This window comes from Scyliorhinus canicula, chromosome 20, assembly GCF_902713615.1.
Source record: "Scyliorhinus canicula chromosome 20, sScyCan1.1, whole genome shotgun sequence".
NCBI classification, from domain to species: Eukaryota; Metazoa; Chordata; class Chondrichthyes; order Carcharhiniformes; family Scyliorhinidae; genus Scyliorhinus; species Scyliorhinus canicula.
In genome coordinates, this window is record NC_052165.1 from 22,115,659 (window position 1) to 22,129,893 (window position 14,235).

The window sequence follows — 14,235 nt, forward strand, 5'->3', positions numbered from 1 at the left end:
ATTGAGACGTATAGGATGCTCAGGAGCTTAGAGTCATAGATGGGCCGTTCAACCAAACCTGTCAGTCAAAAACAACCATCTAAGTATTCTAATCCCACTTGCCAGCACTCGGACCATTGCCTTGCTTGTTATGAAGGTCTCTGCCTCCATCACCCTTTCAGGCAGTAAGTTCCAGATTCCCACCACCCTCTGGGTGAAAAGGCTTTTCCTCACATCCCCTATCTAAACCTCCTGCCCCCTGGTCATTGATCCCTCCACCAAGGTGAAATGTTTCTTCTTGTCTACTCTATCTGTGCCCCTCATAATTTTATACATCTCAATCATGTCCCCCCTCAGACTCCTCTGCTTTAAGGAGAACAGTTGATCCAATTTATCTTGATAGCTAAAACTCTCCAATCCAGGCAGCAACCTGGTAAATCTCCCCTGCACCCTTTCAAGTGCTATTACATCTCTCCTATAATGTGGATTCCAGAACTGCACACAATACTCTAGCTGTGGCTTAACCAACATTTTATACAGTTCCAGAATAACCTCCCTGCCCTTAAACTTTATGCTTCGACTAATAAAGACAAGTATACCATATGCCTTCTTAACCACTTCATCCACCTGCCCTGTCACCTTAAGGGAGTGGTGTACATGCACACCAAGGTGAATCTGATCCTTGGTGCTTCCCAGGCATCTGACATTCATCATGTATTCCCTTGCCTTGTTTGTCCATCACCTCACACTTATCCAGATTGAATTCCATTTACCATCTGACCAGCCTGTCTATGTCCTCCTGTAATCTAAGGTTATCCTCCTCACTATTTACCACCCCACCAACTTCCATACAATCAGTGTGTCAAGGTAGATGGTGGGACGTTGTTTACCCTTGTGGGAGAGCCTTGGACCAGAGGGCATAGTCTCAATTTAAGAGGCTATCCATTTAAGTCAGAGATGAGGAGGAATTTCTTCTCTCAGAGGGGTGAATATGTGTAATTCCTTACCACAGAGAGCCCATAGAGGTTGGGTTGTTAAGTATGTTCAAGGGTGAGATACTCAGATTTTTAATCAGTGTGGGAATCAGTGGTTGTGGGCATAAGACAGGAGAGTGGAGTTGAGGATCATCATTTCAGATGAGTCATGATCTCAGTGGATGGTGGAGCAGACTTGACGGGCAAAATGGCCTATTTCTGCTTTTGCATCTTGTGGTTTTATGTGAACTATTATAATATTGATTACCTGCAGCAATGTCTGTCAGCAACAAAAAGATTGATTTTCTGCTTCCATGCATTCGGGAAAGGTGAGGCCCGAAGGGCATGGGGCCTTCTTGGAAAGGTCAGACAGGGAGCAGCTACAGGGTAAGAGGGAGGAGCAATATGAAAAGGAGGCTTCAGTGGGTGGTGTCACCACGTTTCTTCCTCAGGCCCAAGCAACCTGATCTTCTGAGATTACCTTGTGCACTTGAGCTCACCTCATCAGCCTCAAAATTGAGGTCGGTCAGGAAGCAGCCCTTAACGTACGGGTCTCAACTCAGGAAAGGCTGTGTGGTCCACCCTAAGCCTCGTCCACTCTAAGTAAAAATACATCTGGGTTTTATTTAAATTCATTTTTTACGGGACGTGGTCTTCGCTGGCTAGGCCAGCATTTGTTGCTCATCCTCATTGCCCTTGAGAAGGTGGTGGTGAGCTTCTTGAACCGCTGCAGTCCATGTGGTGTGGATAACCCACTGTGCTATGAGGGAGGGAGTTCCAGGATTTTGACCCAGCAACGGTGAAGGTACGGCAATATATTTCCCAGTCAGCATGGTGAGTGACTTGGAGGGGAACTTTCAGGTGCTGATGTTCCCATGCCTCTGCTGCCCATGTCCTTCCAGATGATAGTGGTTGTGGAAGGTGCCGTCTAAGGGTGGACGGGAATGTCAGCTGGGAAGCTTTATGGACCCGCAAACCTGCTGGCGGGGGGATCGTAAAATTCTGTGCCACATTATTAATGTCGGTCAAATGAGCCCTCAGCATCGACCGGCCCAAGTGCTTGGAAACGTAAAAGTCAGCCAATAATAATGGCTGCTAGTTTTGGCAGGCTGCCAAAGCAAGAACAGTCGTCAGAAATCCACAGTCAGGGTGCAGAAACGAGTGAACAAAACACAGACTGAATGTCATTGCCCAATACTTTCCCGGTAATCTTCCAAGAGGTGGGAGTGAAGCTTAAAAATATCATATAATGGAAGTGTGGTATGAGAGGGAAGCAGGTTTTCATTCACATTTTCCTTTCTAATGCCAGGTGGGCAAGTATTTAAAATAGCACCCAGAAAAGACCTTAATTTAATAATTATTAGTGTCACAAGTATGTTTACATCAACACTGCAGTTTAGTTACTGTGAAAAGCCCCCAGTCGCCACACTCCGGCACCTGTTCGGATACACACAGAGAGAATTCAGAATGTCCAAATTACCGAACAGCACATCTGTTGGGACTTGTGGGAGGAAACCAGAGCATCCTGAGGAAAGCCATGCAGAGAACGTGCTGACTCTGCACAGATAGTGACCCAAGCTGGGAATCGAACCTGGGACCCTGGCGCTTTGAAGCCACAGTGCTCACCAATATGCTACTGTGCTGCCTACACTTATTCACAGCCATATATTGTGGGTGGCATGGTAGCACAGTGGTTAACAATGTTGCTTCACAGCACCAGGGGCCTGGGTTCGATTCCTGGCTTGGGTCACTGTCTGTGTGGAGTCTGCACGTTCTCCCTGTGTCTGCCTAGGTTTCCTCCGGGTGTTTCGGTTTCTTCCCACAGTCCAAAGATGTGCAGGTTAGGTGAATTGGCAATGCTAAATTGCCCTCAGAGTCCAAAAAAGGTTAGGTGGGGTACGAAGATATGGGGTTAAGGTGGAGGTATGGGCTTAAGTAGGGTGCTCTTTCCAAGAGCTGGTGCAAACCTGATGGACCGAATGGCCTCCTTCTGCACTGTAAATTCTATGCTATGATTTTTAGACAAAAAAATACTCTAAAATTAGTTGAACTCAATCCTCCATTTCATATTGCTCGCCCCCCCCCTCCCCCCAGTGCCGGTCTGTGTCTTGTTCTCATGTTTTGCTTTCAGACGGTGTTGACCTTTATTCTGCTATTAACACATACTCTGGGCCAACACTTCACAGCTCCAGGTACTGGGTTTGATTCCCGGCTTGGGCCACTGCCCGTGCAGAGTCTGCACATTCTCCCTGTGTCTGCGTGGGTTTCCTCCGGGTGTTCCGGTTTCCCCCCACAAGTCCCAAAAGATGTGCTGTCAGGTAATTTGGACATTCAGAATTCTCCCTCTGTGTACCCGAACAGGCGCCGGAATGTGGCGACTAGGAGCTTTTCACAGTAACTTCATTACAGTGTGAATGTAAGCCTACTTGTGACAATAAAGATGATCATGTCAATCACGGACCCGGTGAATCAGACACCGTTTATCATTGGAATCGGTCGAGTTCAACATGACGTTGGTGCTATCCCCTCAACGGTCGCTGCTTCGGCGCCAGTTTTGCTCCTGTAGAAATCCACAAACCCTGCCCTGGAGCCAAGTCTCAGGAATGGAGAATCTGGCTGTTTATTTTTATATTTCTTTGTACCTACCTTCCGCGTAGAATCTTACAGCACAGAAGGAAGCCATTTGGCCCATTCTGCCTCTCCTGATTCGCTGAAAGAGATGCCAATTTCTCACAAGCCCTTGTTCCTTATAGGACTGGAAGAGGTTACAACCCTGGTTATGTTTCTTTTTCAAGCATATATCTAATTGCCTGTTGACAGACAAAGTCTGCTTACATCACCCTTTTAGTCAGTGCATTCTAGGTCATAACATCTTACCGTGTATAAAAAATTAATCTCCTCCCTTTTGAGCAACATGTCCAATTCCAACAGTGAAGACCTATCTAATTCAGTCGCTCTCAACCTATCTTGGGCTGACCTGACTAAAGTTATCACAGTATTATGCCTCTCGAGATAAGTTGGATGATGCTGGAGCACTATGACTTTATCCCTCTTTCTCCTACTTGTCACTTTTTGTTCTGCCCATCATCTATGTCTTCCTCCACTTCTGTTCATCTGTCCTTTTTTTTTGTCTTTCTGCTCTTCGCCCTCTTTTTCTATCTGCGCCTTCGTTCTTTTCTTTCCCCTCTGCCTTTTCTCCTCAGGTTATTTCCCTCTTCCTTCATGCTTGTTTGCTTTAGACATCTTCCTTTGCAAGTTACAGCTGGTAAATATGGGAGAATCAAACACTGCAACCCGCTGATGAGAAAAGCCTAAGTGAAAAGGACTGAGGGAGGAAATGACTCTGAGGGGACCAGGGATTTGGAGCTGAGAATGATTCATGGCAGATTGAAACAGGATGGAATCAATCCAGGGTGGGTGCAGAACAATTCAGGGTGGATTGGAATTGGCTAGAAATGACTTCGGAAAATTGAGTGGACGACAGTACAGTACAGGTGGCTCAGATTCATCTGGGAATAATTCCGGACGCATCAGGGAAGCCGAGGAACAGAGAAAAGTTTAGCCCTGGGTGGAGTCAAAGTTAAGAAAGGAAGGACATGTCACAATTGATATGGACTGTAGCCAGATGGGAGGAACAAAAGCCTCTGTAGAAAAATCTAATGAACAAAGCCCAGCTCAACAACTGAAGCTGCAGCCAACAAATAAATCGGCCTCGCTCCAAATGTGTACAAGCATTTACAACACTGCAAACACATAACTGGCCCATAGACACCTTATAGTGTTTCATAAAGTGTTGGCTCATTTATATCTATTCTTCAATGTTAAACCATAGAGTATGCAATACAGTCAGCTGGACCTGAATTATACGAGTCCACAGCATACATTCTGCCTGCCTCGAGAGAAGTCTGCACATTCAAAGTTCATGGCTATGAAAGGTTCCATTTCTCTGGTGGCCAATTTTTAAATATCGGTAGAGTGCATGGATTATTGATCTTTTACAAATCGGTTTTAATGTTATTTCTGTTTTATTGGCTGTTTTTAAAATTCAGGGAAATATTCAGGGTGAGAACAACAGAGTTGTCTAAAGGGCAACTCTAGCAGTGGGAAGGCTGACAAGTTTTAATATCACTGCTAAATTTCTGGGGCTAATTTTTGAAGTCATCTCAGGTGAATATTTAAAACAGGTATCAAGCCTATAGTAGCATGGCAGCACGGTACCACAATGGTTAGCATTGTTGCTTCACAGCGCCAGGGTCCCAGGTTCGATTCCCAGCTTGGGTCACTGTCTGTGCGGAGTCTGCACATTCTCCCCGAGTCTGCGTGGGCTTTCCCTGGGTGCTCTGGTTTCCTCCCACAGGTCCCAAAAGATGTGCTGTTAGGTGAATTGGACATTCTGAATTCTCCCATGGTAATATATTATTATATTAATTTGGGGCCGAATACTTGTCGCAAAACCTCACTGAGAAATTTAAAGAAAAAATGTTTTTATTTCGTTATGGCACATGGGCATCACAGGCTGTGCCAGTATTTATTGCCCATCCCAAATTGCCCTTGAAGGGGCAGTTAAGAGTCAATCACATTGCTGCGGGTCTGGAGTCACATGTAGGCCAGGTATGGATGGCAGATTTCCTTCCCTAAAGGACATGTGTGAACCAGATGGGTTTTTACAACAATCAACAATGGTTTCATGGTCATCGCTATACTCTTAATTCTAGACTTTTTCCCAGTGGTGGGATTTGAACCTGGGATCCCAGAGGGCTCTAGGTCCCTGGATTACTAATCCAGTGACAATACCACTATGCCACATTTGTTCACAATGAGCAGGTGAAGGGCCTACCTCGCTCAGGATTCCTCAGCAAGTTCTGCACCTGCCAATTCCAAGCAATCCATAAATTTTACTTTGTTCTTTTAAAACAAACACATCCTGTAAATCCTGGAGAAGCAGATTGCTCCCCTGACTCCGCAATGGGTGCAATCCCCCTTGCCATAGCCCATATTCCAATCCTGTCTCGCAGGACTAACTGATGGTAAGGTAAGTGGGCCAGCATTGTGTTTGTTGGGCAAGCTACCTGGGGAAGCATGGCCCAAACTGAGAACCCACGGTGATTATGTTGATGTGTCCTGAAAACCTGCTGCCATTGATCTTTGTGCCTCTCAGTTTAGATTGGCCAATATTTTTGGATTAATTCCCTATTATTTGCATTTCATAATCAGACGTATTTGTTTCAGTGAACAATTGGCTTTCTGTTGCTTACTTGTCCCTCATCGCTACTTGCTAACAAATCGAGCGGTCGTTGATTCATTTGTGTTTAGTTTGTGGTTGTTGATTTAATGGATGAGTTCTCATTTTAACAAATGATTAATTTCTGCCCTGAGGGTGGGGGATGCCCTGGAGTTTGACATTTTCTGCTATCTGTTACATCATTGAAAGGCTTGGTGCGAGGTTTAATGCAAAATCTATAATTGTACAGATAGATAAAAGAGTCAGCCAACGCTGTCATGTGCAGTCTTGTAACATTAAATATAGCCACCACAAGAGAAGAGCTTTTCATGCGCGTGAATCAATTACGTTTGGAGATTTATTCCATGGTCGTGTTAGTTGCAGATTTAGTACAATTCCCAACTTGCTGGATGCCCTTTCTACTCTAGAGTCTAAGAACAGGTGAGATTTTCTTGGAAATTGGTAAAGGCCAATGGCGGGTGGGAAAAACGGCAATGGCAGCTTTTCCCACAATACAGTGTGGTATGTAGTGCCAAATATTTTAATCTCAGGGTTCTATGCCATATTGCTGGTGGGAAGCCTCTGATTGACCTGCTTTGCAGTCGCCTCAATGGTTCAATATTGGGGGCACAACATTTAAAGGCCACTCCAGTGTACAGCAGCCAAACTCCACAGGTTCGCCAGGAAGTGATGGCTGCCAGGAAACCTGCCTCGGAATTCTCCAACGCATTCCTGGAGAGACTCCTGAAAGCTGCTAACGCTGCCGAGATATGATCCACCTCAGGACAGAAACCGAGCAGCAACGTGATAGACCAAGCATGTTGTCAGTGCCAACACCCATCAGAAGAGGACAGCCATCCAGTGCAGGAAGAGGATGAAAGATCTCCACGCTGCCAGGGTAAGTCACTCTTCTCATCAGTCTTAACTCACACACCCTTTACACATCCACAGGGATTTCACTCAGTGCCAGATCAAGGGACACCGCCACTCACTCTCCCACACACATCTTCATCTCTCCTGCAGACTGTGTCTTCATCACCCCTCTGCTCCCACTCACCATGCACGCATGCCAGGCACCCTTATCATCTGCCCTGTCACATGTCCTACTTACACTCTGTCTGTTTTCATGCAGGAATAGCTGGGATACTAGATGGGCAGAGGAATGCTAGCGCTCAAAGTCCTCACGGATTTTGAAGACAGAGCCATCCAGCTGGTTGAGCAGGAAGTTGATCACTTCTAACAGACAGCAATGAACCAGCTGAGGATCCAACACTGCAACATCCATCAGACAACAATGCTGTGAGTGATGTCTCCTGCTTCTCAGACCCCTGCCAAGCATTAATGAACTGTCCTTTCTTTCATTGACCTAGAACATAAAACATCAAATTCCTACAGTGCAGAAGGAGGCCATTTGGCCCATTGAGTCTGCACCAACCCTCTGAAAGAGCACCCTACCAAGGCCCACACCTCCACCCCATCCCTGTAACCCCAACCCCACCTAACCTGCACAGTTTTGGACACTTCGGGGCAATTTAGCATGGCCAATCCACTTAATCTCCGCATCTTTGCTCAGTGGGAGAAAACGAACACCCGGAGGAAACCCATGCAGACACAGGGAGAACGTGCAAACCCTACACAACCACCCAGGCCGGAATTGAACCGGGTTCCCTGGCGCTGCAAGGCAGCTGTGCTAAGCACTGTGCCAACAACACAATATTTTTCGCTTCAGTCACTGAACCCGCCGGACACAAATGTGACAGAAAATCCCAGCCAAAGAACCAGACACTGAATGGAACATATAAGTATTTGTATCAAACTGAGGTGATTTCGGCTTCTTTCCCATCCAGCTTAACTTGGACATGAAATTGCTTCATGTCTTTATCAACAGCATGAGATCACTTGAGGCAGTTTGGCCATCGATACAAATGCTGAATCTGGAACTAATCCATTGTAAATAAATCATCCATACCTATTAATATTAACCTTTGTTGTTACATATTGTGTATTGACGCTCTGGATTGATTTGTGCCTTGTTCATCTCATTGCTGATTTTCAGTATTTGGAAAAATATCATTCATCGATCTGTGAGAATGCAGCTTGATCGACTGATTCCTCTTCTAGGTGAAGAAGGTAAGGGTTAACTGGTCCCACACTTCCAGCAGAGAGCAGGTCATGAAGGAATCGCAGGTCAGAGTTAGGACTGCAACTATCTGCTCATTCTCCAACTTGCTCTCGGTTTGAGTGTGTTCAGTAAGTTTACCCGAGCATTTTATTGGTGAGCACCAGTGCTACCCACTGTGCTACCGTGGTTGGTATTTTATTACTGGTATCCACACAGTATGGTAAAATATTGTTGCAGGCTTTTATTTGTCAGGCAGCACGGTAGCACAGTGGGTAGCACTGTTGCTTCACTGTGCCAGGGTTCCAGGTTCCATTCCCGGCTTCGATCACTGTCTGTGCGGAGTCTGCACATTCTCCCCGTGTCTGTGTGGATTTCCTCCGTGTGCTCTAGTTTCCTCCCACAAGTCCCGAAAGGCGTGCTGTTAGGTACATTCTGAATTCTCCCTCTGTGTACCCGAACAGACGGCGGAATATGGTGACCAGGGGCTTTTCACAGTAACTTAATTGCAGTATTAATGTAAGCCTACTTGTGACAATAAAGATTATTATATTGGTGGCCTCTTCACCTTCATGACTGACCAACCGCATTTAGCCTTATTTGACATAGAGTAAATCATGCCAATCCCGATTTTCTAAATTAGACTTTTCTCATCAGAAACCCAAAAAAACTGCAGAAAGAACACAATTATAATTTTTTTTAAAGTTGCTAAAATAAAAGCAAAGAATGCCAGAAATGGTCAACCTGTCTGTCAACATCTGAATGCAGAAAAGACTGGCTGACACTTTCAACGGGTGTCCTTCAATTCGAACAATGAATCCAAGTCAAAACATCAACCTGTATTTTTCTGAAATGCTCATAAGTTGGTATTTTATTACTGGTATCCGCACAGTATGGTAAGATATTGCTCCAGGCTTTTATTTGTCATTGTATCAATACATTAAGGAGTGAAGATATTAAGGTGTGAAAATTGGTCCTGTTGCACTCAATTTCCAGGTTGCAAGAAGAGTAATTTCAATGCAATGTCAGTTCTGTGTCTGTGTGTCTTGTGCCACCACTTTGGTTAAGTCGGCTTTGGTGGCCACCAGACATAAGGCCCTCCACATGTAAAAATAAGGGGCCTAAAATCTGTTTCAGGTCCTTTTGCTGAAATCAGTAGGCAATTATTGGAGCAAGTGTCTCCGCTTTGGATTCTTTCGTGGCCAACAAAGTACAAGTAATATTTTTTCCATAAAAACTGTCAACCTGCAAGCATGACCCCAACCTTCCTGTTGCTTGCCATCTTAATTCAGCACCTTGCTTCCATGCCCACATGTCCATCCTTGACCTGCTGCAATGCCCCAGTGAAACCCACGCAAGTTGGAGCTGCAGCATCTCATCTTCCGATCAGGCACATTGCAACCCTCAGCACTCAACGTTGTGTTCACCATCTTTACACTGTGACCCTTCTCCTCCAGCTTCAATCATTTAAAAAAATATCCCATGCATTTATTGTCACAATGCAATAGCTCTCCCTTCCCCCACCGCCTACCACCATGGGTCACCTCTCCCTTGTTCTTAAAGTTGCTACATCTTGTTGCAATCTTTCCCAGCTGCAGTGTAATGTCCAACACATTTTCCCTCTCTTTAGTTTGACTGAAGAGTCGAACGGACTCAAAACGTTAACTCTGTTTTCACTCCAAACAGGTGCTGTCAGACCGGCTGAGTTTTTCCAGCGTTCTGTGTTCTTGTATCAGTAATCATTGCTGCGCTGGAAGAGTGCCCACTCCTCCGCAACATCCACGACCGACCACTCCACATTGCCACTACATTACTCCTCCCAACACTTTACCTTCAGGCCATTGCTGGCACGCAGCCTGATATTGACATCTTCAAATAGTGGGCTAGCCCCTCGAGGTGCGATAGGCACTATTGGCTTGTGAAAGGAGGCCCCAGGCCGAATGTTTGGATGCCTTTGGACATATTGGATGGGACACGCATTGCCTGACCTGATCTAATTCATGGACACAGAAGCAGAGTCCGGCTGAATTTCTCCTCTGAAATCTTGCAATCAATTCAAAGGTAGTCACTTGCCAGCGGCGGACATTCTTAGAAGTTAGTACATGTGACAAAAGTTGCAAATGTAAAAGGAAAAGAAGCGGTAGTGCTGAAAATCTGAAATAAAGCCACCAAATTTAACTGCAAGCCAATAGTACATCTAAAAGCAGAGCAGCTAGTGAACGGTTCAGAACCTGAAAGGGGAACCTTCACAGCACTGACCAAAACAAAACAATGCAGGACACAACAGCAAGTGAAAGTTGCAGACCAATATACAAAATGCGCTGAGAAGTTACAGATAGGAAGTGGGGTTAAAAGAAAGAACGTGCATTTAAACTGCACTTTTCACAACCCCAGGTTGCTCCAAACTGCTCGACAGGCAATTATAGTCACTGTCGTAATGTAATACATACGGATGCCAATTGCATAGGGCAAGGTCCCGCACACGGTAATGACCAGATAATCTTTTTTTGGTGCTGTTGGTTGAACGTTAAATGTTGGCCAAGAACTGAGAGGAACTTTGCTATTCTTCTTCAAAATGGTGTCATGGTTCCTGTTACGTCCATCTTAAGGTTACAAGTGGGGCCCCGGTTTAGTATTTAATGGGAAAGACAACATCTCTGACAGTGCAGCATTTCTTTAGTAGTGCACTGAAGGATCAGCGTATACCCTGTGCTCCCATGAGTGACTTGATCTTAGAGCCTTCTGATGCAGAAACGTGCTTGCTGCCACTGAAAAGAGCTGGAAGCTATTCGGTGAGTTTTACTGCTATAGGCCAAGGTTTAATAAATAGCTGTTGAATTTCTGATGTTGGCCTCTCTACGAATGAGCAGTAAAGAGGAATTATACGCACAGAAGCTGAAAATGTGCAGTATAAGTATGCCTATTATGGCATCATCTAGTGATGCCAGTAAATGGGACAGGAGTAATGATATCATGACATTGGGATATGCCTATGTTATAATACTGCGGGTACAATGGTTTTATTAGGCAGATATTAAGATTCACTGAGGAATGGGTCATCTCTTATTAACCTCTGACTCCAGATATCATGCTAACATTTTAATATAATCTCAATGTAGATATTATTTCACTGTACAGAAACTGAAGTTGCAGTGAAACATACCATTAAATGCTCACATAATTCTGAACATAGTTCGAATAAAAATGTCTGATGTTATAATTACTCGGTCCTTAATATGTGCAGATGTTCACTGATGCCAGCAGGAGAGATATGTGAGTATTGTAGTAAAAGCGAATGGGAGCTGAGCCCTTGATCACCAAAGATGAGCCATTATTTTATAACAGCAGTGTTAACAATGGTTGGCTTTTTTAAAAAACAAGTCTGTACATAGATTTTTGCTCATTCCAGAACAAACCGTTCACTTTTTTTTCCTATAGATTGATAGAAACACACACAAATGTTTGCCAGCCATGACGAATGTCAATTACTTCGCTGGTTTCTGGGTATTAAATTTATTATGCATTCCAGCATTCAAGTATGTTTTCAAGGCACAATTAGATCCAGCACATGGAGTGAAAGGGATAAAGGATAGGGGGGAAGAGGGTGGGACCAGCCTATTGAGTTGGATGATCAGCCATGATCATAATACACCGAATGGCCTCCTCCTGCTCCTATTTTAAAAACTTTTTTCCAATTAAGGGGCAATTTAGAGTGGCTAATCCACCTACGCCACACATCTCAGGGTTGTGGGGGTGAGACCCACACAGACACAGGGAGAATGTGCAAACTCCACACAGACAGTGACCGAGCCATGATCTAACCCGGCTCTCGGCGTCGTGAGGCAGCAGTGCTAACCACTGTAACACCATGCCGCCCCCGACTGCTCCTATTTTTGATGTCTCAGCAAAATGTTGCTGTATAAAGACATTTTCAAAGACATATTTTGCCATTTCAGTGAGTTGAGTGCCGATGTATGTGCCCGCTGCCCCAGTGGGCTCCTTCAGTTCTGTAACTTTGTTAGAATTGTCATGTGAGAGTACCTTTAAGAAATGGGTGTTTATAAATGGGTGTGTATATAAATATCTGTAGTGAGAGTACCTTTAAGAAATGAATGTTTACTACTGCAGTGATGTCAGAGAGTGGGTGGTGCTGGGCTGTCTATCAGTTTTTTACTTTCGTTATTGAGCAGGCTGCAGAGTGTGTTTTAGTTTCGTTTTCAGTGTTGGAGCTGAAGCCAGTCCAAGCAGGTGTACTGCTGTTCTCTCTGCCATCAAAAGACTATCTTTTGATCATTTGGTGAATTCAGAATTATAAATGTCCTCAGTCGTGAATGTAAACCTAATGTGCTTCTGTTGAAAGGTGCTTCTTCTGTCTTCTGGATGTTGTTTGGGAAGCTTAAAGGATTACTTAGTGTTGTAGTCTTTGGGGGTTGTATTTGAATTGATGGTTGCTGAGATGTTCACTGTATGTTTTAAAAAGATTAACTTGAATTCATAGAATATTGTTTTGCTTTTAAAAAGCACTTTTCCATTTCTGCTGTACCACACCTGTAGAGTGGGCCGTGTGCTCCCCATACCACAATCTATTAAAAGTTGTGGGTCAAGGGAACTCCATGATTCACTTTCGGGTTCTCTAAACCCTGACCCATAACAGAATGCGCACATTAATGTAACTAGGGCCCTGGAAATCGTGGCCCAGAGATTGCTGGAGTGAGGAGCATCGCTTTTGAGTTGACTTTAATCTTACCCCATTGGAACTGCAAATTACTGGAAACTTGAATTGAAATCTGGTGCTAATGGAACACTTGGAACCTCCTGCACCCCAGGTCCAATGAAAGTTAAATAAAATGTAAAGATAGGGAAAGAAATAGAGATAAATGCAGTAAGGTGTACTGGCGTCACATTTAAAATAGAAAAAGAGATAAAGAGAGGGGAGAAAATAGATTATTAGCAACACAAAAATCAGAAAAGGAAAGTAAGAAAAATAGTACAACATTTAAGATTTAAACCGTGGAACACCTCCGAAAACATACTACCTCTGGGAGTGAGTCTTCACAAATTCATTCAAATAAATCATATCACCATCAACATAGAATATACAGTGCAGAAGGAGGCTATTTGGCCAATCGGGTCTGCACTGACCCACTTAAGCCCTCACTTCCACCCTATCCGCATAACCCAATGACTCCTCTTGTAACTTTTTGGACACTAACGGCAATTTAGCATGTTCAATCACGCAATAACAGGCAGCACGGTAGCACAAGTAGATAGCACTGTGGCTTCACGGCGCCAGGGTCCCAGGTTCGATTCCCCGCTGGGTCACTGTCTGTGCGGAGTCTGCAAGTTCTCCGCGTGTCTGCGTGGGTTTCCTCCGGGTGCTCCGGTTTCCTCCCACAGTCCAAAGACGTGCAGGAATTGGCCATGATAAATTGCCCTTAGTGACCAAAAAAAGGTTGGGAAGGGTTGTTAGGTTATGGGGATAGGGTGGAAGTGAGGGCTTAAATGGGTCGGTGCAGACTCGATGGGCCAAATGGCCTCCTTCTGCACTGTATGTTCTATGTTCTATGTAAACTGCCCGTCTTTGGACTGTGGGAAGAAGCTGGAGCACCTGGAAGAAACCCACGCAGAAATGGGGAGAACGTGCAGATTCTGCATAGACAGTCACCCAGCGGGAAATCGAACCTGGGCCCTGGCGCTGTGAAGTCACAGTGCTAACCACTATGCCATTGGGGCTGGTTTAGCACAGGGCTAAAGAGCTGGCTTTTAAAGCAGACCAAGGCAGGCCAGCAGCATGGTTCGATTCCCGTAACAGCCTCCCTGAACAGGCGCCGGAATGTGGCGACGAGGGGCTTTTCACAGTAACTTCATTTCAAGCGTACTTGTGACAATAAGCGATTTTCATTTCACCGTGTCGCCCCCGACTGCTTCATTCTTGTGACATG

General features: G+C 44.9%; 1 protein-coding gene across 6 annotated transcripts in view; it reads right to left on the minus strand.

Annotated features, from left to right (window-relative positions):
* Window positions 1-14,235, minus strand: part of LOC119955143 (ras association domain-containing protein 9-like) — a 47,544-nt gene that overhangs the window by 14,654 nt on the left and 18,655 nt on the right. The gene's annotated exons all lie outside the window — the stretch shown is intronic.